The 24,341-nt window shown below is 39.3% G+C and overlaps 1 protein-coding gene across 22 annotated transcripts in view; it reads right to left on the bottom strand.

Annotated features, from left to right (window-relative positions):
* Positions 1 to 23,058, bottom strand: part of tncb (tenascin Cb) — a 145,349-nt gene extending 122,291 nt beyond the window's left edge. For 10 of the 22 annotated variants that reach the window (XM_082554914.1, XM_082554908.1, XM_082554892.1 and 7 more), the window contains exons 1-2: positions 22,886 to 23,058; positions 22,666 to 22,778 (exon numbers count right to left, since the gene is read on the bottom strand). The gene's annotated coding sequence lies outside the window, so the exon portion shown is untranslated. Of the gene's footprint in view, positions 1 to 294; positions 341 to 7,095; positions 7,247 to 8,512; positions 8,597 to 17,686; positions 17,908 to 19,038; positions 19,119 to 22,665; positions 22,779 to 22,885 lie in introns of those variants that run through there. The other 12 variants (XM_082554903.1, XM_082554915.1, XM_082554904.1 and 9 more) reach the window with 8 other exon arrangements.
* Positions 23,059 to 24,341: the final 1,283 nt, after the last annotated feature.

Here is a 24,341-nt window from a genome sequence, read left to right as displayed (position 1 = left end):
TTTTTTTAATTGCATATTTAAAATTTCTGCTAATGGTTTATGGGCAAATCAAAAATGTCAGTTTTTTTGTTAATATTTGAAATATTTGAATTTGTATGGAGTTTATATTTTTCACAAAAATTAGAAATTCCAATATTCCATATTTTTAAGAGTTACTGTGTTACTATGTGTACAGCAACAACAACAGCATTGTGTAGAAGCAGTTTTTAAAAGCCTTTGTTTGGAGCACAATAACCTGTCACCTGTTTGGCATTGTACGTTTTAGCACTACAAAAGGTTTTAAGGACAGCCTACCTTCTTTTTGTTCCACGATACAAGGAGAAATACTGTACTTCATTATCTGCAGAGTAGACATGAAAGTAGAAATCTGAAACCAGGGAGTGACACCTCCTGTACTCCACATTTATTTATCCACTCCTGGATTCCATAATAAATGCATCTACATTTTACTATTTACTAGTCAATAAATAAATGAAATGATGCGTGCACAAGAGGAAAGCTAGGCTCACTGTAGGTCCAGTCTGATCAGTAATGGCATCCTAAGTAAACTGAATAAAAATCTGTAAGAATACATTGTAAAGTACCAGGAAGTGCACGGAATTTCCTGTCTTCATTTTTTATGGATATTTTTTTAAATACAAAATTTACAGTGACTAATATTAGAATAGAATAGAATAGAATAGACTTTTCTTAGCCCATGAATTAGAAATTTGGGTGTTACACAGCTCTTATAGCAAGGGGAATATGAAATATAAAAGGAAGACACAAAGTAATCCTATACATAACCAACTAAAGTTCATATATACAGGTAACAATGTATGGAAATATGTATAAAAACTGTACGGAGATATGTAATAAAGTGTACAGAGTGTTAAAATATTGATTCATGTTATTACATTTTTGAAAGGTAGCTTTATTACAAACATTATTGCTTCAGATGTATGACTTTATAATAACTCTTTTATTCCATAATCGCTACTTTGGATCTGATTTACAAGTGGACTATGATAGTCTATGTAACATTCTTTCTTTGTGGAGTTTGCGTGTTCTCCCCGTATTTGCGTGGGTTCTCTCTGGGTGCTCCGGCTTCCTCCCGCAGTCCAAAGACATGCAGTTAGTGGGGATAGGTTTCTATGTTTTAGCCCTGCAACAGACTGGTGACCTGTCCAAGATGTAACCAGGGTCTCTCTAACTAGAGAATGGATGGATGCGTATTATATTATAGTTTAAGGCTAAAACTATTAAACTAATAGTAAAAAAGTACAACAGTTGAGTTTATGAAATGTGTTTTGTAGGCCAGCAGTTATCCTTGCATTATCTAAATGCCAGAATTAGTTGTCATAAATTATTGTTGACTAATGTGTCTCTTTTTTGTGTTATAGGGACTAAAAATAGTAAATGGAATGGAAGTTATGCTTTTCTACAATAACTGCCCACTTAAAACACTTCATCTTCATCTTCAAGATAATTGATCAGGGTGATCAATGGGAGTCTGGTACCTTAGGTACTAGAGCCAACAATACAAAATAATCAACACTAAACACAAAACAATAGCTAATATGTTACTGTCTATGCGCAACACCAAACAGTGCCAACATATATAATACTAATGCTTGATGACATTATTAGGGAAGGTTAGAATACTGTGGAACCAGGTATGTTGCAGGACCCTGAACATATATGAGAGCTGTAACTTTTTGCACAGTTGCTTTTTTGCTAACATGCACATCTCAATCAAAGCACACATGTTGCAGATGAGATTGTAGGTCTGTTAGGTAGTTAGAATCTGGCTACTACTATAGAATTACACTAAATTCCCAAAGACCTCTCTACAGATTACATACTATTGAGCTGCATGGCTCTTCAGTCTATTGGGTGGATTGAATTGATGGAAAGCAGAGCTCTAAGAAGTTTTGTTCTATTTTTAACAGAATCATTCAAAGAACAATATTTGCTAATGCTTTGTTGCCTCCACAGCCAACATTGCCTCCCCCAAGGCTGCCCACCCCCAAAAGGGGACCCCAGCCTAGAGGCATGCAAAGGTAATGTGGGGGAAATTCTCCAATCAAATAAGCCATGAGGGACTCGCTGCTGAAGAGCGAGGGCTTCCTCTGCCTGCAGCGCTCTCCCTGGCTTTGTTCTTGTCGTTATCTTTGGTGGCAGATAATCCTGAATGTGCTGTGTGGATCACAGCTGCTTCACCAGGAATCAACCAGCGGCTCATCATGCATGTTAAACTCATTACATATTCAAAAGGAACTAAATCTCCTGAATATCTGCCTGCCGGAAGGGCATTGTGCATGTGTATTTACAGCCGTGTGTGTGTGTGTGTGTGTGTGTGTGTGTGTGTGTGTGTGTGTGTGTGTGTGTGTGTGTGTGTGTGTATCAGCTATGGAGCTCCATCCTTGAACAGGCTTTGCTAATGGCATTTTTCATCCCCCATTTAACCTTCCTCTTTCATCCTTCCTCTTGTGCACTCAAAAGATTTTGAAAACACTTTGATGACAAACTTCACTTAGTGCATTCTTTGGTGATGACCCAAAAGCAAATAACTGTTGAAACACACCTAAATATACATCAAGGCACTCAGATGAGGTGGCTGTGTTACACAAGGTCAAGGTTGTAACCACCATGTGTCTCTAAGGGACATGACCTTCTCCCAGTTTAAACAGGTTAGAGGAGACAATTGATCCTACAAGGGTCAAAGGTCAAACGGACCTACCTCTGGAGGTACACATCACGTCATTTTTAAAATCTCTGGATGCAAGTTTTGATGTCCAGCAAAAATCAAAAATTATTTCACAGTACAGTTAAGTATGTTTTCACAGTATTTCTGGTTTAACTTTGCAAGTTGGATGGACAACATTGGATAAACTCTCTAGAAACACCCCGAGAAACAATATCCACAGTGTCTATTGTTTTTGACATTAAGTTTCACTTCACTATAGAGAAAGTCTTTATATATTATAATTTCTATTTCCAAAACTGGCTGAAAACCCAAGAGCAGCACAAATAAGACTACAGTAGCCCACAGACTGCGTATTTCACATTTTGTTACCTGGTGACATTAAACAACTCCACCATATAGGCAACAGCCTGCAAAGCTGTGCATAGGCTCTGAGCAGGAGCATTGCACAATAAAACCAATCCATTAAACAGTGTTGCTGGAGGCCAAAACAGAGACTAAACACAGTTAGTAGTATTTCACATTTGGGTCTAGATGGGATAATAATTACATTGCTTTATTAGGGATGAAATTTTAAGAAAAAGCCAAAAAAAGAACTAAAGGAAATGTTTAGTTATTGATTTTTGAATATATTCATTGAGAAACTGCTTTTAATGCAATTTTATTTTTTTTACATTACATTTTATCTACAATCATAATTGTATTTACATTTATAGCTGACAAATAACTACGTAAAATAATGCTGAAAAATGTATTGAAACAGCATACACTTAGTCTGACCAGAATTCAAAACAAGCTTATGTTTGAACTCAATTAACAAAGACTGCAAAATCCAGAACTTAATAGGATAGGGTGTATACGCGTTCAGTATCCCATCTAATTAAGCTATATCCCAGCTAGACGGTTATTTGGATTTCTCATAAGAAGGATTAAAGCTAATGTGGACTTTCTGTAACAACAAAATGATAATGACTTGAGCAAAATCTTAAATGCAGGAGGCGACTGTTCTGAACAATAATATTGCCATAAAAGTAAAGCTCTATTGGATTAAATAGCTGCTGCCAATATAGACTAAATTTGTTCCACAAAGACAATTGCTGCAGAATACGACCATCAATGAGAGGGATTCTCTGTTTACTATACGAGTTGATCAGTTTACCTATAACTTATATTCTTGTACCAATCACATCATATTCTAGGATCTGCATGAAGGGAATTAAACAGCACATCGATCTACTGCAGACATGTGCTCAGTAATGTAGCTAAATTAGTCCTGTTGATAATGCGCTTGTTTGCATGTGTGGCTCAGTTAGTGGCCGCTGATCTATCTACAAGTCCTTACCTCCATATTCACCCACTAATCCTGTTCCCAGACAGGCTGATGCCAGATCATCAGTGACTTCAGGCTGGAGGGACCCGTGTCTCCACAAACACGGCTGTTAGACACCCCCTATAACAGTATTTACCAAGTATATGGATGGTGCAGTGAACTGCTCCACACATACCATACTCACAAGCCCAGTTATGTAGGTTCATCTATTATATATAACACTGCTCTTTCAAGAATTTTGCACTGTTTGAAAAATTCTTTGCATTTTTTTAATAGAACAACAGAAACAAAGAAGCCACGAATCCCCAGTCAAAAAAGGCTAAACATGTATTATAAATGTGTTTATTGATTAATACAACCCATCTCGAGTGCCACTAAGTCATTTATTTTCAGCATTTTGTTGCATGAACGCTCAGTCATGCAGATAATTATGAGGCTACAGCTGCTGGTACAAAAGCCCTCTAGCTGGGATTCTCCCACAAACAGACAATAATTTTGGACTTTTACTGTACAAAAATGGATAGCAAAAGTCAATTTTTGTCTCTCCAATAATACATTAGAGCTGATTACTGGGCCTCAACATAACTTCTGAAAACACTGCCTTTAGATAAATAAAATCAACTTTCTAGGGTAGCAATAATCCTTTCTGTCATCGTTGTATTTTTACTCAGTTGTATATAGTATTTGTATTTGTATTCTATTTTTATCTTATTGTATATTTATTTTATTTTATTCTACTGTATATAGTATTTTATTTTATTCTATTCTGTACAGTTGTGTACTGTATTTATTCTTATTGTATTCTAATTTTTGCCTCATAACTTTTGCACTGTCCACTTCCTGCTGTGACAAAACAAATTTCCCACGTGTGGGACTAATAAAGGTTATCTTATCTTATCTTATCTTAACTTGTCCTTCTTGACAGCCAAAAATGTAAATTTATGTTCCCATTTATGTTCCGATTTGTAGTGTTTCTTCTACATCTTAAGATGCAAGGTAGGTGCAAAGTACATTTTTTTATGTTTATTTAATAATATAATCTGTTCAGAGGTTAGCACTATCATTTCACAGGGAAAAAAACATCCTTCTTCTGCAATCCAGTGAAATATGTTAGGCTGACTGGCCAGGTAGATCTAGTCTTGAGTGGTCAGTAAGACAGTACTTAATAAAAATATTTCATAGAGATAATTGATGCCCACTTTTGATTCTTTTTTTAACCTTTTAACATCCCCAAGATCATTGATGATCCATCTGGAAACAGGTATAGGGTTTCTGTTAAGTCAGAAAAACTGTCATTCCAAAGTGTTTCAGACATGATTTGAAACATGATATGGTTTTTGAAGTTTTTTCAGTTTGGACTATTTAGTTTGTGACTAAAGCTAAACCCAACTCTTACCTCAGATAATTCTCAGGTGACCTAGCAGCAGTACAAAGGTTTAAAAGGTTTGATTTTGTACCAACACATTCAGTTACAAAATGTTTTGCCTATTTAATTACCTTTGTGGAGTGCTGGTCTCTTTAAAGTCCAAATCACAAGGCTACAAAAAGCACCGCTTTTCAAGTTTACAAATCCAGGGATTGTCCCCATTGATGATTCATTGTAATGTTAACAAGTTAATGAGGTACTAGACTTCTTTGAAAGTTTACATCACTAATAAGGCCTTTCAGTGTCTTTACCATCAAGATACATATATAAATATATATGCACATACATATTAATGTACCTTCTTTAAATATGAAATGCTCAAATGTAAGCTGACACATTCAAAGATCCAACCATGCAGGTTTACTGCCAATAAACCCAGGCTACGATCAGGAGGTGTTGCCCAGACATCTATACCTCAGTCCCAGAAAGATGACTAAATATGTCAAAATGGACAAAGCATCTATGACCCAGGATCAATTTCACCTCCTGACATTTTTGTTTTTTACAGGAGCTTATTGGCTGCTGTGAGATAAACAATGGCAATTTCTTGGCTGGAACGGGAGAGTGTGTGAGCAGAATAAAATTATGCCTCGAACACAAGGGCAAAAGAGCAAATCGTTGGAAAGAGAAAAACATATACAGTACTAGCTGCAAAATAAGTCAGTGCAATTTCTGGCAGGGCTTACTAAAATTGCCCTGATCATAAAATATATGCAAAGGAGCAGAGATCAGAACTGCTGCATGTTTATTTTTCATGAAATGTGGAGTTCTGGAAATAGGTTAGATTACTGTGATAATGCTTCTTTTATTTACAGGACGCATATGGACTGGGATTCACCATCACCCCAGTGCATGCTCAGAATTTCTATCAGATACTGCTGTCAGACACCCCCACTAGCACCAACACCATCTCCACCTCCCCATCCTCAATTCAGCATAAACCTGTCTCAGCAGATCATCCTCCTCCACACTTGCCATGATATCCTAGTCTTATCATCATCATCCATTGTCTGAGAAGCACACGGGGAAATCAATGTCTGATCATGAGAAATGCACAGAATAAGGCAATCTGGGCTGTATATGATCTATAGGGGCAAAATATAATATATGTCTGCAGAGCTCAGGTCATAGAGAAGAGAGCCTGTCCACAGAGCCTTTGATTACACTACAAAGTCTTTAAAAATGCACTTGGGTCAATGGAACCCAAACTTGGATCGATAGCGCTTTTGAATCAACAGCTTTGTGGGTTTGTGTTGTCAGCTTGATTAGATTCAGGAGGAAAGTGGGTTGATGAGTAAACACGACAGCATCAATATTACATGAGACTGAAGATCCAACGATTTCTTTCTTTAATGTCTGTAAGAGATCTGGGTCGAATCCCCTTAATGCCCTGACATAAATACATCGTGTTTTTCTCATGGATTAAGCTTAAAAACTGAACATAGAATATAGAAAAGTGTAAGAAGCAAGAAAAAGTAGGGAAAAAATTATCCAGTGCAAAGTCACATGTTCACACAACAGTCTAATTTTACCACATGAATCATTAATGTTATATAAACAAAGGAGAGAAAAAAACCACAATTCTTAAGGAAAAGAGACTACATCCTCTGGATGATAAATCAAAAACAAGAAGAAGAAGTGGAAAGATTCTACCTTGGTCATATGTAGCCAGGGCACTGTCAGTGCTGTAGCTGCAGGGTGCTTGTGTTTCCCCAGTGAACTGAAGCAGATGTCAGCCGAGACACCTGCTCTGGCTCAACCTCCTCCTCCACTGCCTGTCGGGCCCAGCGTTGGGGTTGCCGCCCTGCCCCAAAATACACCCAGCACTTAGCCCCCTGGCATGCTATTGTCTTAAGCGCAGCCATGGATTCATGAACTCATTAAGACATGCTTGCGCATTTCTCATCTGTTGCATGAGATGTGAAAGATGTAAACTAATGGGAATGATAGCTGTTAATTTATAAACAAAAGGAGGTGTCGTTAGCATCATCATCAGTGCAGAAATATGACTGTGATTGCTTTCACAAAAATACACAAATTAGTGATAAGCATGGTTAAAAAAATTCTAAGGAGCTTAGAGTGTTTTACTGACAGAGGGTGGGGGTGTGCGCATGTGGTGGTGACTGGCCATCTGTTTGAGGACATTTCATGGTGTGATTGCATCAACACTCATATGATTGACTGACAGTTGAGTAATCCAATCTCTCCAATTCTCTCCGAGTGAGAGTGTGGAAAGAGTCTGCAAGGCACAGGGCAAGAGTTCTCGAAAGAACATCTAATCATGCGGTATAAAAAAATAAATATATAAACACATATATATATATGCATATATTAAAAAATGTTGTGTAACTTGGCAGTGTCGGGTGAGTCCTTAGGTCATAGGTTGCTGCTTTAATCAGGCCCTGCTCAGCAAAGACACAAGGAAGGGTGACCTACATTTATCCTCATCTGAATGACAGATGTCCCCTGTGTTTGCTGCACAGTGGTGGTGCTCATTCTTTAGTGATTACAGCTGCACGCTCTCAACTTGTGTAGCAGAAAAGATAATCTGGGAGTATTCTGTAATCAGGGGTTTCATGCATTCAGTTCTTAAGGGGGCACAATTTCAGAATTCCATGACATTACTGATCAATTTATGACCAATGTTTGATTCGAGAAACCACATCTGTTCTGAAATGAAATTTGTCATGATATCCAAGACACCAGTGACGCGTCTAGCCTCTGTGCAATCACCGGCTGTAATTTAATTAATGAATAAATTAATTTCAAGAGAACAATGAAAATTACTTTCCAAACTTTACTTTCAAAAGGAAAATCTAATGCTATTTACACTTCCCTTTTCCAAAATGTTGCTGGTTGCCTCATGACCTTCACACACACTGGTGTGTGAAGGATAAAATCTGTGTGATTATTTCACTGGATTATTTGTGACTTCTTTTTAAGCCAGGCTCAGTATTTGCTAAATAAACAGATCTGACCAATCAGACCACTGCATTTGGCAACAAGTGCAGTGGAGCTCAAAATGTGCACCGGTCCTGAATACACATACAGTAAAATAATGCTATTTTACCTCAGACACACAGCTAGGCGCTGCTGGTCAATTGGATCTCTAAAATGATTTCTCTGCCTCCTCAGATGTGGTCCCACTGGCATCCTGAAATTTGGACAAAATTATGATACAGCTTCAACTCCTGCATCAAACCATGAATTTCTCCCTGCTGTTTTCTCGTGAGATCTGGGTGAACTCTGAATCTGTTTCTTGTTTAGAAATATCACATCAAACATCACAACCAGCTCATTACTGCTTGATGTCAACTTTATGGTGTTTTCAAATTCATTCAGAATATGTCACTTTTTTGCAAAGCGCTTGGTGTGTCCTGGCCTCTTAACCGCTTAATACCAAATTACTGGCAACTCATCTTGTCATGTTTCGGCTGTGTGCCGGCAGGAATTGGACCCAAACGCAAACTCACTGGAGACAGGACTGAACTCAAAATGGCAGCTTCTATTGCTGAACACAAAAACTCTTAAAAATCTAAACTGGGAAGACTCTAACAAAAAACACAGGGAGCTACAGGTAGAAACACACAGCAAGAGGGACAACACAACACTGACTCAGAGAAACACAGGGTTTAAATACACTGGGAAGTAACGAGGGGAATGAGACATAGAAGGAGGGCACAGCTGGGAGAAATCAGGACTGACGAGACAAGCAAAGCAGGACGCATTCACATAAGACACGGACCATCAAAGTAAAAAAGGAAGTATCACACAGAGACGCGAGCTTGACACAGTGGAGACCACAACTAAGTAACACAGATACATAAACCATAAGGCAGAGGTCTAAGAACCAAAAATACACAGAGGGAAATACTAAGCTTGGAACACAAGAAACTAGACTAGAGGAAGTAACAAAAGACCAACCATGAGAACATAATGCACAATGCAGAGTGACAGAAAACAAGAAACTCAAACCTGCAAAGACACAATTACACAGAACAGAGGGGACACAGAGAGACATGAAGGGCAAGGGATCAAAACTAGAAGCCATAGAATAAATCACACACAAGTACAATAATACAAAAATCACAAACAACTAAAAACGCTGGGTCAGGAGACCCAGGGCCGTGGCACATCTAGAGTGTATTTGGGTAAGATTTGCATCAAGCTCTTGTTTGGATTTATTTTGGAACACCTACATAAAAGAGGTTTTAACAGAAAAAACTGTAAAACTTATCTGAGGGGTAACATTTAAAGGTTTATGAATGTTTTCTATAACGTATTGCTTAAAATATGCAACAGTATCTGCCCCCAGCTTGCTCTTAATATTTTTTTTACCTGTTCATGAATAAAAACTTTAATTTGTTGCTTTGTTAGGCCACTAACAAGATCTTTTACTATCAGCGGATAAGGTTTCATTATGTCCTATAAACCTACAATAAAAACCTGTATTCTGTGTAACTAAATCAGGTTTGCATTATTATACGTCTGACACATTGATGTGGATGCGCTTCTGTTGCTTTGATTTCTTTTTGTAACTTGGCCTGTGGATCATAGAGCTTTTTTCTCTTTGATGTGATGAATGGCTAAACTGGTTCATTAATCCACACAGTCATTACAACAGAAACCTGGCTGTCAAAAAGGCCTGGCTAATCTGTAGGCATTGCGGTGAGGGGATTGCATCTATCATGTTACACACCTATACTGATGTTCTTCATTGTGAAGGTAAGGTCAAATTTCACTCTCCCACTCATACACACAATCACACACACAAGTGTACAAACAACTAGCTTCAACTCACCAGTATTTTAAGATCCTCTACACATTTGTAAAATATGCACATAGAAAAATTTTTTTAATATTATTGAGGAGCAATACCAGTGTGTTGTGAGACAAATTTGTGAATACTTTCTGATCCAAAGTTGTTGTGTAACATCATGGCTATACACACTGAACATTTTGCATTTGAAAAAATAAAGTCAACATCAAGAGACGATGAGTTGGTTCTGATGTTTCTAAGCAAGGAAAGACAGAAACAGACATTCTTGGTTTGTCCAATTCTCATGGGAAGCAGCAGCAGGGAGAATTTCATGGTTTGATCCAAGAGTTGAATCTAATAATAACAATAATGTATACTTATATTGATCCCTGTGGGGAAATTCTGTATCATGAATGCTTTCCTACATATTTCAGGATGTCAGTGGGGCAATTTGAGCTCTTGTTATCAGAGTTAGGACCACATCTGAGGAGGCAAAGAACTAATTTCAGAGAACCGGTTAACCTGAAGCAGTATCTAGGTGTGTGCCTGAGTTAAAATAGCATTATTTTACCATTTCCATATCATTTTATATTGAGCACCGATATGAATGTTTGAAAGTATTTGCCCACTTGTTGCAAAATGCAGTGGCCTGATTGGTCAGATCTGTTTATTTGGATATGAAAATTGAGCTTTGTTTGAAAAAATAAATGACACAAATCCGTCCAGCAAAATTGCACAGTTAGTGTTAACATCTGCATTAAGAATTGGTGAGTCCAAAAAATATTTTTAATGAATGAAATACTTGCAAGGATTTTACACATTTGGTGTGTAAAGGCCTTTACTGATGCTTCTTTGCTGTGATACTGGGTTGTAAGTGCAAAAAGACAACAATAAATATAAGAAGAGCAAGAAATAAATACACACTTTCAATTTACAATTTACAGTTGAATGATTTAAAGTGACCTTGAAGTGGTTTGAAATGATCAGGAAATACTAATACACAGTGTTTGTAAGAAATACTAATTTCAGTGGAACATCAATTGGCTCTCCCAAACATTTTTTAATCCCATAGGCCCAAAGCTAATTTTCACATTAATGATAAAAGATCTCCAAACAGCCCCCAAACTATAACACCAAAATAAACAACCTATGGATGAGATAATCCACCTTATCACCCTCCCAGTCCAGAGGGGATATTTAAAAGAAACTTCCCAGCAATCTCAGTGAGGTCAAGAAAAACAAATGCTACACAACTGCATTTTAGATAATAATGGCATTTGAGTTTTCTGACTCCAGTTTTAGGAAGACTGTTTCTTACTCGAACATGACAGTAAGAAATAAGAAAAATGTTCTCAAAAACCAATCAAAAAGTTCTGATTTTAAGATTTATTTCCTAAATCCAAACAGGTATCAAAGAATCTGGAAGTAACTTTGAATCAAACTGGATTTCTGGCCTGATGCAGATTTACCACCCAGCAGTCTTGGACCTTGTCCAACCCTTTTGAGCGTGAACAGAGGCAAAGCACAACAACTAGGTGCCAACATATGGCATTTAATTGGTTTTAGAATGTGACACGCAGCCATTTCCACATATAGACATAAATGAATGTTGTATGCAAAAATGTATTGCTCTTCTTCAGTTTCGTGGTTATTATGCGTATGATTAACGAGAGTTTGACTAAACGGAACATGAATGATCTTGAAATACAAGCTGTGATTTGTGAATTTTGCCTCAGCATCTCTGTAACTTTGATCTGCCACTTCATGATAACTTTCTGTGGTTGCATTTTAAAAAATCACCTCATACAGGAATATCTATTTGGGAAGATACTTCACAAACATGTTCTACTTACTGGTTCTTTGGGTCTCGCACTGTACTGGTAAAACAATGTGTTTAAAACATCAAAAGCTGTAACAGCAGCTTGCTCCAGTCTAGTGAAAGTGGTAAATGGACTGATTCTTATATAGCGCTTTTCTACTCTCCTGGCGTACTCAAAGCACTCTTTAACTTGCCACACTCACCCAATCACACCAGCCCTTTCTTTAACCTGAGTGCTTTCTAACGATATTCACACACAATCATACTCCAATGGATGCATCGGAGAGCAACTTGGGGTTAGTATCTTGCCAAGGGATACTTGACACACAGATTGGAGGAGCCAGGAATCGAACCACCAACCTTCCGATCAGTAGGTGACCTGCTTTACGTCCTGAGCTACAGAAAGTGAAAGTTAGAGACTGTATAGTGAAATACATTTAATGTAGGTTGCCTATATACAATGTATAGTGACCTGAAACAACATATTCGATGTGTACCCAAATATTGAGAATATGGGGCTTTTTTGCCTTGTTCTCGCCACCAGATGAGATCAAGTTGTATTGAAAATGGCATTTGCTGTTTACTGCCAAACAAGTTAACTGTGTGGGGAGGAGAAATTAAGGGAGACAGATGCTCACATCTCAGAAACTCATTAAAATGAATGAAAGGCTGGGGCAAATGTTTTTATCTGTAGCCAGTGGGAATTTGAAAATTGATTGAACATGGTCAGGGAATGGGAGGTTCTAAGGAAGATTATTGGCATGTTATTCCTGTGACAGACACCTCAATGCTGGCTTTGCTGACAGTAGAAATTAAATTGTCTTTTGAAGATATTACGCCCCTCATTGCCTTTTCTTACAAAGAAATAAATGGAACAACTTAATAATGCTCCCTAAAAAGATGAAGATGTTGTATACTGTATTTCAGCACTTCACAGGACATGTGGCTTGGAGAAAAGATACATGAGGATGAATAATAAAAAATAACTTCAGTAGTTTTTCCCTTTATCCCTTTGGCTTTTACCTATCACATCACTGCTGACTCTGTTGAACCACACAACACATGTCCAAGTAAGATTTAGAGCTGCTCTCAGTTACTTATGTTACTTTTGACTAATGCTCAGTGATCCTGAGTACCTTCCGTTGTCTCTGTTGTCATCTTATGATGGTACAGTATCATGTATTTTTTTCTAGCACTGATGGGGTTTATGAACATTTACCTATGCAATTTTACTCTAAAGTCACTGAGTATGGCCACATTTTTCTTTTACAAATGCACATGCTACACACAACTCAGACAAATCTGCAAAGGACTGTTGTGATGTGGGGGTTGATCCACTCATTAACATTGCAAATGAAAGTGAATCTAGTCTAAATATAGTATTTCATAAACAAATATAGGTTACTGGGACACAAGAAACTGTCTCGTCTTTAGTCCCATGGGGGTTGTATTCTCAACCTCAAGGAGCTTTAGAAGAGTAAGCACAGAAGAGTAAGCACAGAAAAAAATGCTGGCTTTGTTGTCAAGCTCAGAAGCCATCATATGCAGATTTGTGGAGGTGGGCTATGCATCCTTTGTGGTTCAACCAGTACATCTTATGTACATTTGTGGATGTTCAAATGGTGCTCCTCAATTTCCACTTTTGATCACTTTACTTCATAAAATATACATTTATATATATATAATATATAATATACCTTTGCCTTTTTTTTTTATAATGTTCAGGCATAAGTGATCATGTCTGCACCACACACTCTTAACCTTTTTCCACTACTACGTACTTGCCTTAACTCAGATTTGCTCCATTACAATCAAGTACCACTTAACGTGCGTGTTGTTATAGCAAATCGGCCGAAAGTCCCGTGCCGTCATTTGTATGCAACATGAATGCCACAACAAAGGAGCATGTGCCTCATTCTGGGACTACAGGGAGTGCAGAATTATTAGGCAAATGAGTATTTTGTCCGCATCATCCTCTTCATGCATGTTGTCTTAGTCCAAGCTGTATAGGCTCGAAAGCCTACTACCAATTAAGCATATTAGGTGATGTGCATCTCTGTAATGAGAAGGGGTGTGGTCTAATGACATCAACACCCTATATCAGGTGTGCATAATTATTAGGCAACGCCCTTTCCTTTGGCAAAATGGGTCAAAAGAAGGACTTGACAGGCTCAGAAAAGTCAAAAATAGTGAGATATCTTGCAGAGGGATGCAGCAGTCTCAAAATTGCAAAGCTTCTGAAGCGTGATCATCGAACAATTAAGCGTTTCATTCAAAATAGTCAACAGGGTCGCAAGAAGCGTGTGGAAAAACCAAGGCGCAAAATAACTGCCCATGAACTGAGAAAAGTCAAGCGTGCAGCTGCCAAGATGCCACTTGCCACCAGTTTGGCCATATTTCAGAGCTGCAACATCACTGGAGTGCCCAAAAGCACAAGGTGTGCAATACTCAGAGACATGGCCAAGGTAAGAAAGGCTGAAAGACGACCACCACTGAACAAGACACACAAGCTGAAACGTCAAGACTGGGCCAAGAAATATCTCAAGACTGGTTTTTCTAAGGTTTTATGGACTGATGAAATGAGAGTGAGTCTTGATGGGCCAGATGGATGGGCCCGTGGCTGGATTGGTAAAGGGCAGAGAGCTCCAGTCCGACTCAGACGCCAGCAAGGTGGAGGTGGAGTACTGGTTTGGGCTGGTATCATCAAAGATGAGCTTGTGGGGCCTTTTCGGGTTGAGGATGGAGTCAAGCTCAACTCCCAGTCCTACTGCCAGTTTCTGGAAGACACCTTCTTCAAGCAGTGGTACAGGAAGAAGTCTGCATCCTTCAAGAAAAACATGATTTTCATGCAGGACAATCACACGCGTCCAAGTACTCCACAGCGTGGCTGGCAAGAAAGGGTATAAAAGAAGAAAAACTAATGACATGGCCTCCTTGTTCACCTGATCTGAACCCCATTGAGAACCTGTGGTCCATCATCAAACGTGAGATTTACAAGGAGGGAAAACAGTACACCTCTCTGAACAGTGTCTGGGAGGCTGTGGTTGCTGCTGCACGCAATGTTGATGGTGAACAGATCAAAACACTGACAGAATCCATGGATGGCAGGCTTTTGAGTGTCCTTGCAAAGAAAGGTGGCTATATTGGTCGCTGATTTGTTTTTGCTTTGTTTTTGAATGTCAGAAATGTATATTTGTGAATGTGGAGATGCTATATTGGTTTCACTGGTAAAAATAAATAATTGAAATGGGTATATATTTGTTTTTTGTTAAGTTGCCTAATAATTATGCACAGTAATAGTCACCTGCACACACAGATATCCCCCTAAAATATCTATAACTAAAAACTACTTCCAAAAACATTCAGCTTTGATATTAATGAGTTTTTTTGGGTTCATTGAGAACATGGTTGTTGTTCAATAATAAAATTATTCCTCAAAAATATAACTTGCCTAATAATTCTGCACTCCCTGTATTGTATTGCTTTTTGTGCAGGCACTTCCTTCGTTACCGGGTTTCAAAAATGCCGATTTTGATTTTCGTCAAGGAGGCACTGTCGTGACTCATCAAGTGACACCACTGACTAGCCAATCGGTGGCATACGGTCTGCTGACATCACATTTCCCAAGACCCTGGCCAAGCAAGTACTAAAAAAGTACTTGGTACCAGGTACTACCACCTAACCCTAATGCTAAAAACTGAACACATACTAGTGGAAAAGAGCTTTTTATGTGCACATACAAAACTGTGCACTCTGTTTTAACTGCTTGATATAAACATTTTTTTTCCTTGCAAGTGTCCATTTTCATTTACAATGGAATATGCTAATGGAAAACTAACACGATCTAATCAAACTATGATGTTGGATTTTTTGGTGAAATTAGTTTCCAGTCAAAAACAATGCAAATGAAATATAAGAGAAATAAAAATAGTATTTAACAGCTGTCCTTGTACACTGGACAATGCCATGGAATCAGTTTGGTTCAGTGGCCGTGCTTAACATGACAGTAAAATGTAAACTTGCATTTTGATTCTTCAGTGAGATTATATTACTTGAGATTTTGTCTATAAAGAATAAAAGTGACCTACATAAAAAATGACCTTTAATAAAGTCCATGAAAGCACAAAAAACTAAAGACTGATTGCCACAGAGATGGTTAGAGACATTCACAAATACAACTTTTCCTCCATTCAGTCTTTCAGCAGGTAATAGGACACTTTCCATCTTTCCATCTACTTAAGTTGGCTGAGATTCACCTCAGAAACTGTGCTTTTATTCACTTAGCAGACAGTGTGATTCATAAAGAGGTAGATTACGGTATACTGTGAGTCATGCCCAACCACCAACCACAGCTCATCTTTCAAGATCATTCATGTTCCTTTTAGTCAAAGAGAACATGAACACTGAAGTTTTCCTCTGCCTAAAATTACAATTACACGTCATGAACTTGGAGTGTATGACATGTTTCTCCCAGAAGGTAAGCACATAAAACGTATGTCATCCAGTTTTTATAGCCTGAATAAACTCCATCACGGCTGAGCAAGCATCTAAACTTATATTTGTATTCTTTCACAAATTCATTTATCATTAGGCTGACTAACTAGCTCCTGCTTTGGGGGAAAACTGAATTGTGTCATTAAATGTAGAAGAAATTTGAAAACTCAAGGAAATTACCACAGAGCTATGCCCTGTGGCTTATGTAATGATTGCTATGTTCAGAGTGTTAGCATGCTGACATTTAATAATCAAAGTCATACAGAAATTACAATTGTTGATTGGAACTGATTTTGAAACTTTTTGACAACTTTTTTGGTTTTAGCTTTTCGGTTGTACTTAAGGAAGCCTGCCATCACATGATCACTACTGGTATTTATCCCATAGGGAACATTACATCTGCTCCAACTGTCATTTAAATTCACCCATCACCTCATGGGACTACTCATCCTGTTCCAAGTAAGCCAAACAGCGAAGTCTAACTTCTAACCTTAACCAATAGTCAATTGGTGGCATCACATCCAAAAGGTGGATTAAGTTGTAAAATGTCTGTGAAGGTTCTCAGTCATCCAGGTCATCGTAGTCAAAGGAGCTTGCAAAGAAAAGCGTCTGGACTTCTTTAAGTTGCTTGAAGACGTTTCACCTCTCATCCGAGAAGCTTCTTCAGTTCTAAGGTCAAATGGTGGAGAGTCCCAGATATAAACCTAGTGGGAGTATCCCCCCACAGAGGGACAAAAGGACCTCCTGATGATCCTCTAATCGCCTGAGCCAAGGTGTGAAACTGGGTGTGGGTCCCAATCAGCCAGAGTTTCGGGTGTGTTCATTGTGAAACCTGGCCCCACCTTATCATGCGAATTCCTGAGGTCAGATGGCCCAGGATGTGAGTGGGCGTTAAGGCGTCTGGGAAGTTGTAAAATCGAGAGGGAGACAGAGAAGCAGGTGGTAGTTCCTACTGCCAGTGGACAGTAGCTTCGCCAAAAGATGGAAAGGGTTTCGATTGAATTTGAATCTCCTTCAAGTGCCCATTAACAGTAAAATATGTTGTGCATCATTTGGCCACAATAACTAGGTACTGTGTCCTTGAATATGATTATTAAATTTTCCACTTTGTACAGGTGTACTCATTTTAAGGGTAATCTGTGTCTGTTGTTTATTTGTGTTACTAAGTTTACCTCAAAATTCCGGTCACTTCACATCTATGCGTGATCAGATAACCCCTGAGACTTCCTCCCTGATGTCAGCATTTGCTTTTTCATTTAATGTCTATCTTTTTGTCAGGTGGTTTTCTCATTTACCCACAGCACACCTGCCAAAGAACACAAAAAAAGATTTCATCCATCAAACCAGAGCAGAGTGGAACACCCAAGCACGGAGAACTGAGCCCCCAGAGAGACTGTCATCCTCAAGTTACCATGCTGAACATAACGCTAGGTCTGGACATAGAAAGGCAGATGAAAGCCAGAGACAGAGGAAGTCAGCGAGCCAATGGACAAGTGTCAGGAAAACGAAAAGATTGGAACTGAGGGTAAATTTTCAAACAGTAAAATAAAACGTGTGGTAACCACACAACAAACAAAGCCCAAACAAGATAGTTTCACCACTTCAAACCAGATTAATATCTTATTTTCAGAGAGAAACACTTATTAGTTATAGAATAGATTATCATAGACAAAGAGCTGTATTTAAAGTTTTCTGGATAGCATATTTTATCTGTGCCACCGAGTTATACTTTAGTGTTTAAAAAAATAGATATATTATGTAACGTTGCTATGGATAATATTTGTTTGCTTTATATTGCAGTTTTACAGTTTCCATGTCTGCATGTCTATGTGAGAGTCTGCTTGGGAACTTTATGTGTGGTTCCATACAGACATTCACATACCCGCCAATTTGTTGTAACCCTGTGGACAGTTGGGCAACCTTGGTAGTTTTAATTCAATTCAATTCAATTTTATTTATATAGCGCCAAATTACAACAAGTCGCCTCAAGGCCCTTCATAGATACAGAGAAAAACCCAACTATCATATGACCCCCTATGAGCAAGCACTTTGGCGACAATGGGAAGGAAAAACTCCCTTTTAACAGGAAGAAACCTCCGGCAGAACCAGGCTAAGGGAGGGGCGGCCATCTGCTGCAACCGGTTGGGATGAGAGAAGGAAGACAGGATAAAAGACAGAGGTTAATAACAGATATGATTCAATGCAGAGAGGTCTATTAACACATAGTGAGTGAGAAAGATGACTGGAAAGGAAAAACTCAATGCATCATGGGAATCCCCGGCAGCCTACGTCTATTGCAGCATGACTAAGGGAGGATTCAGGGTCACCTGATCCAGCCCTAACTATATGCTTTAACAAAAAGGAAAGTTTTAAGCCTAATCTTGAAAGTAGAGATAGTGTCTGTCTCCCGAATCCAAACTGGAAGCTGGTTCCACAGAAGAAAGGCCTGAAAACTGAAGGCTCTCCCTCCCATTCTACTTTTAAATACTCTAGGAACAAGTAAGCCTGCAGAGTGAGAGCTTACTTGAAATGATGTCAGTCCACTTCCTCTAATGATTACTTGAGGTTGATTCCAAAGTAAGCCAGGCCCAGTAGACCATGTAAAATATGTCTATTAAAACATGAAAAAAAGCAATATTACTTTTGTACTTTTTAAAAATAACATAGCCATCTTATCTGGATACCGTAAGACTTCAATTTAGAGGCATGGTTTTCTGTCGCGCTGTGGGGAAAGTCACAAACTTTGTGCTTTAGTTTTGGTGTGAAAAGTCTAGTATTTTATTAGTACCAGGTGTATTCAAAGCATCTACTCGACCATTTTCTAATATTTTTGCATGCATTGTCGAGCATGTATAGTGCTAGCAATGTAGAAAGGCTTGCGTTAAAATTAGAAATTTACATAGGGAACATCATCCTGTCACCTTCATGACAACAATAGTCTGAGACCACATTCAGAATCTGAGCTACGCCTGAGCCAGTGTGCTCTACCTGATAATTATTTTTTCTTTAGTTTAGGGGAGTTTTTCCCACGTTTTATCTGTTAGTGGATTGCTTTATTTGTATCTCAGCTTGTGTTGTCCCCTCACTTTGTATCAGTCTTTGAAAGTCTGACAATTTAGAAACACTTCCAAACAAGTTTTGTCATCACAGTGTTCACTACTTTGTGTAAAAGGTCAGATTTCACTGAGTTGTTCCACTAAATTATCTTCACCTATTACAAAGTTTTGCCTCGATTTCCACCAGAAAAAGAAAAAAGAAAAAAAAAACGTAATTCTTTTACAGAGACCGCTCTCAGACTGTAATGGGTTTTTTTTCAGTCTACAGCCAACAGCAAGGCAGGACCATGCCCGTTCAGTTCGGTATAGTGTCTCATAAAACTTGCACTCCACCATATGTTTGCTGCGGAGGAAAAACCATAAAGGATATTTTCATTGTCACTAGGTAATCCTCGGCCCCCATCCCTATGACCATACCAGACATTTACAACTTGTGCCTCACCTGCCTACAGTATTCATCTACCGTATGTGACTGTTAATAATTTGTGACCTCAGCTATGCCAGACTGAAAGAGGATGCAGGGTTGTTACTTGTAGCTCAGAGAACCTGATATTTCCATTGTCTGTTAACTCACAGCAGCTCTGTTTGACATTTTGCAGGAGGACCAGGAGACCTAGAGGACCTGGGTTACACAGAAGCTGCAAATCTTTGTGTTTGTTTTAATCTGCACTCACTGCCAGATGACTGAACTATAGATCAGACTTTTACTTCACTTAAAATATGTCATGTGTGAGATAATGTCCCTTGGGAAGACTAGAGTGAATATCGCATCAGTCAAATGACTACATTAAAGCAGAATTCCAACATTTTGTGACACGGGAATCTAACATAGTATTTGTAGATGCCTAAAACATCCATCAGTAGAAATAAACTGCAAGTTTATAATTGAAAGCCAAGTGTGTTTGTTTGTTTTTTCCTTTTCATATATATCTATTTCTGTTTTTGTGTGGTTTTATTGTGGGCAAAGTGGATCTGCAGAATCACTTGGTTCTCGGCCATAGTGAACCAGGGGACCACGGAACTAGAAGAACATGAATGCAAAGACTGAATAGCTCTCCTACAAATACGCTACTATAAATTTTGTCAATCGAGTCTAGCGGGGCAATCGTGGCTCAAGAGTTGGGAGTTTGCCTTGTAATCGGAAGGTTGCTGGTTTGAGCCCCGGCTCGAACAGTCTCAGTCGTTGTGTCCTTGGGCAAGACACTTCACCCGTTGCCTACTGGTGGTGGTCAGAGGGCCCGGTGGCGCCAGTGTCCAGCAGCCTCGCCTCTGTCAGTGCGCCCCAGGGTGGCTGTGGCTACAATGTAGCTGCCCTCACCAGTGTGTGAATGTGTGTGTGAATGGGTGGATGACTGGATATGTAAAGCGCTTTGGGGTCCTTAGGGCCTAGTAAAGCGCTATATAAATACAGGCCATTTACCATTTTACCATAGTTCTAAGGCAGGGGTGGGGAACTCCAGGCCTCAAGGGCCGGTGTCCTGTGGGTTTTAGATATCACCCTGGGTCAACATACCTGAATCAAATATATATATATACATATAGATATATTTGCGCGAGGCCCAGTATATGGTTCATACACTTATCATTACCTGTGTCAATTACAGCCATACCAATTATAACTGCAACAATCAACCTTGCGTGTGCTGCCTGGATGGCGCGAGACCTTAGAACCAGACTCGATTCACAAACCAGTCAATTACACAATTATAAGACTATTTCTTTCAAAAGTTTCTTAGTTACACTGTAAAATATAATTAGTTCATAGAACTCAAAAAAACTATGCAAACTTCCATCCATCCATCTTCATCCGCTTTATCCGAGGCCGGGTCGCGGGGGCAGCAGCCTAAGCAAAGAGGCCCAGACCTCCCTCTCCCCAGCCACCTCCTCCAGCTTATCCGGGGGAATACCAAGGCGTTCCCAGGCCAGCCGAGAGATATAATCTCTCCAGCGTGTCCTGGGTCTGCCCCGGGGCCTCCTCCCGGTGGGACATGCCTGGAACACCTCACCCAGGAGGCGCCCAGGGGGCATCCTTGTCAGATGCCCGAACCACCTCAGCTGGCTCCTTTCGATGTGGAGCAGCAGCTGCTCTACTCTGAGCCCCTCCCGGATGGCCGAACTTCTCACCCTATCTCTAAGGGAGAGGCCAGCCACCCTTCGGAGGAAGCTCATTTCTGCCGCTTGTATCCGCGATCTCGTTCTTTCGGTCACTACCCACAGCTCGTGGCCATAGGTGAGGGTAGGGACGTAGATCGACTGGTAAATTGAGAGCTTCGCTTTTACACTCAGCTCCCTCTTCACCACGACGGACCGGTGCAGCGTCCGCATTACTGCAGCTGCAGCCCCAATCCGTCTGTCGATCTCCGGCTCCCTTCTCCCATCACTCGCGAACAAGACCCCGAGATACTTGAACTCCTCCACTTGGGGCAGGAACTCATCCCCGACTCATCCTATATTTCCGTTTTTATATTTCTAATGTTTGCCTTGTTTTCTTCACTGTCTAGTCTGCCTCTGTCTTGCCTGTATGGATGCATTTACACCGAAATGTCCCCAACAAAGGATGTTTTAATTCACCACTATTCCAGTGAAACACGAGTCTCCCATCTTCCTGCTACCAGTCTGGAGTTTTTGTTCACCAAAGCACACACCAACTTCATACTGACGGACAGATCACTGCCCTTTTGCCGCCTTGTCTGACCGTGTTTTGTGGCTGTGGTTCACTTCACCTCACTCTTCCCCATTCTTGTCATTAAATCAGGCTGTTCTGCAACCATGGCAGCCATTCACTCTATGGCTTTATTCATGGTGTATTTTACCCCTTCACCAAAGGCCGTTCTCGTTTCCAACATTATATTTGCAGTGTTCGTCTATCTATCAATATCTGCGGAGTATTTTTTTAACGAGTATCCTATTTTCTAAAGCACAGCATGTAAAGGGTAGCTCGGTTAGCAGGATGCTAGCATGTAGCGCTTAGTGAGACACGCCTCAGACGAGTTGAGCAAAGACCCCGTCTGTGTACTTTATACGTGAGCAACGGATTTAAATAAAATTAAGGTTTCAAAAGACAAACTTGAAGATAAAAAAATATATATACTCACCGGAGAGCCGCCAGGGTTTGCCGCTGCCATCTTGGCGCTCCTAAATTCAAAACTGCCTCTGCAGTCAGGCAGGGGAGGCGTGGAAATTGTCTTTGAGTTAGTCAAACGTTTTCCTTAGTTCGAGTAGATGATAAAAAAAATAATAATAATAAATGGGATTTTAAGTAGGACTAGGCGTTCTGTAATGATCTCTATTTAGGAGAAAAACTTAATCACTCACCTTTAAACAGCTCTCTTTTAGGAGACACACTGCTGGCTAACGGTGTCATGTGATCAAACAGCGTAATTTAATTGGCTGAGAGCCACTCGACTCGATCTGGTGCTGATTGCTCTGGCTTGGGTCATTAAAGTTCATCACTTTTGCAGTTGAATTTTTGCAGGTGAATTTTTGCAGGTGAATTTTTTTTCAGGTGAATTTTTGCAGGTGAATTTTTTTCAGGTGAATTTTTTGCAGGTGAATTTTTTGCAGGTGAATTTTTGCAGGTGAATTTTTTGCAGGTGAATTTTTGCAGGTGAATATTTTTGCAGGGAAATTTGGAGAATAAAAATTCAGTGTCATAAATTCAATGTCTAAAAATACTTGAATTCTGATGATACTATATTTCTTCCATAGCTTGTAGTCAGTATTTTTGCAGCATTTGTATTTGCAGAAGTTGTTTTCGCAGCTTTCAAAGGTTCACCAGAGAAGTATTTTGAAACATTTGGATTGTTTTCAGAGTCACAGTTTACAGACCACGACATGTCTCAGAGAAAACACCAAAAAAGACCAAAAGTTCACACTAACTCTCCTCTCTTGACACAAATGGAAAAAATGATTCAGGGGCTCCAACGAAAGCGTAATCAAGCGCTGGAAGAAAATGAAGGTTTGCCCGAGAAGTATTTTGAAACATTTGGGTTGTTTTCAGAGTCACTGTTTACAGACCACGACATGTCTCAGAGAAAACACCAGAAAAGACCAAAAGTTCACACTGACTCTCCTTCCTGTAGACAAATGGACAAAAATAATCAGGAGCTCCAACAAAAGCTTAATCAAGCGCTGGAAGAAAATGAAGAAATTCTTTTTGAGAAGGAAGACTTGAACATAAAGCTAAGAGACGTGGAAAACAAACTCAAAGGCATGGTGGAAAAATACAGAGTGCTCCAAAAAAGGCATGAAGAAACACTGGTAAGAAATGAACAGTTACTTCAGGAGAACAAGCAACTACAAAAAAGACAGAAAGAAATGGATCGTAATCTTCAGAACACAGAGGACCAACAAACTAACAATAAGCAGCGCCAGCCTGACATAAAGATTATTAATGAGGGCTGGGGAATTTTATTTGGTCAAACCCAGGAGAGGATTATGAACCTGATGGACAAAGACAAGAAAAACAAAGCTGAATTAAAAGAAATGGCCAAGAGCTTCAAGACAGTGACACTCTTAATGGGGAGTTACATTGTGAAGTCCAACAAATGTTCACAGTGAATCAGGAGCTTAAACAAAAACTTGATGAAACACTGGACAGAAATGAACAGTTACTTCATGAGAACGAGCAACTACAAGAAAGACAGAAAGAAATGGATCGTAATCTTCAGAACACAGAGGACTAAAAAACTAACAACAGTACACAAGCCCAAGAGCAGATTCTGTTCCTGAGTAACAAAATCAAGAAAAAAAAAGCTGAATTGAAAGAAAT

Source organism: Aulonocara stuartgranti (genome assembly GCF_965226115.1).
Source record: "Aulonocara stuartgranti genome assembly, chromosome: 12".
NCBI lineage: Eukaryota > Metazoa > Chordata > Actinopteri > Cichliformes > Cichlidae > Aulonocara > Aulonocara stuartgranti.
The sequence above is the reverse complement of the archived record's forward strand: the minus strand, read 5'-3'. Positions and strand labels throughout refer to the sequence as shown.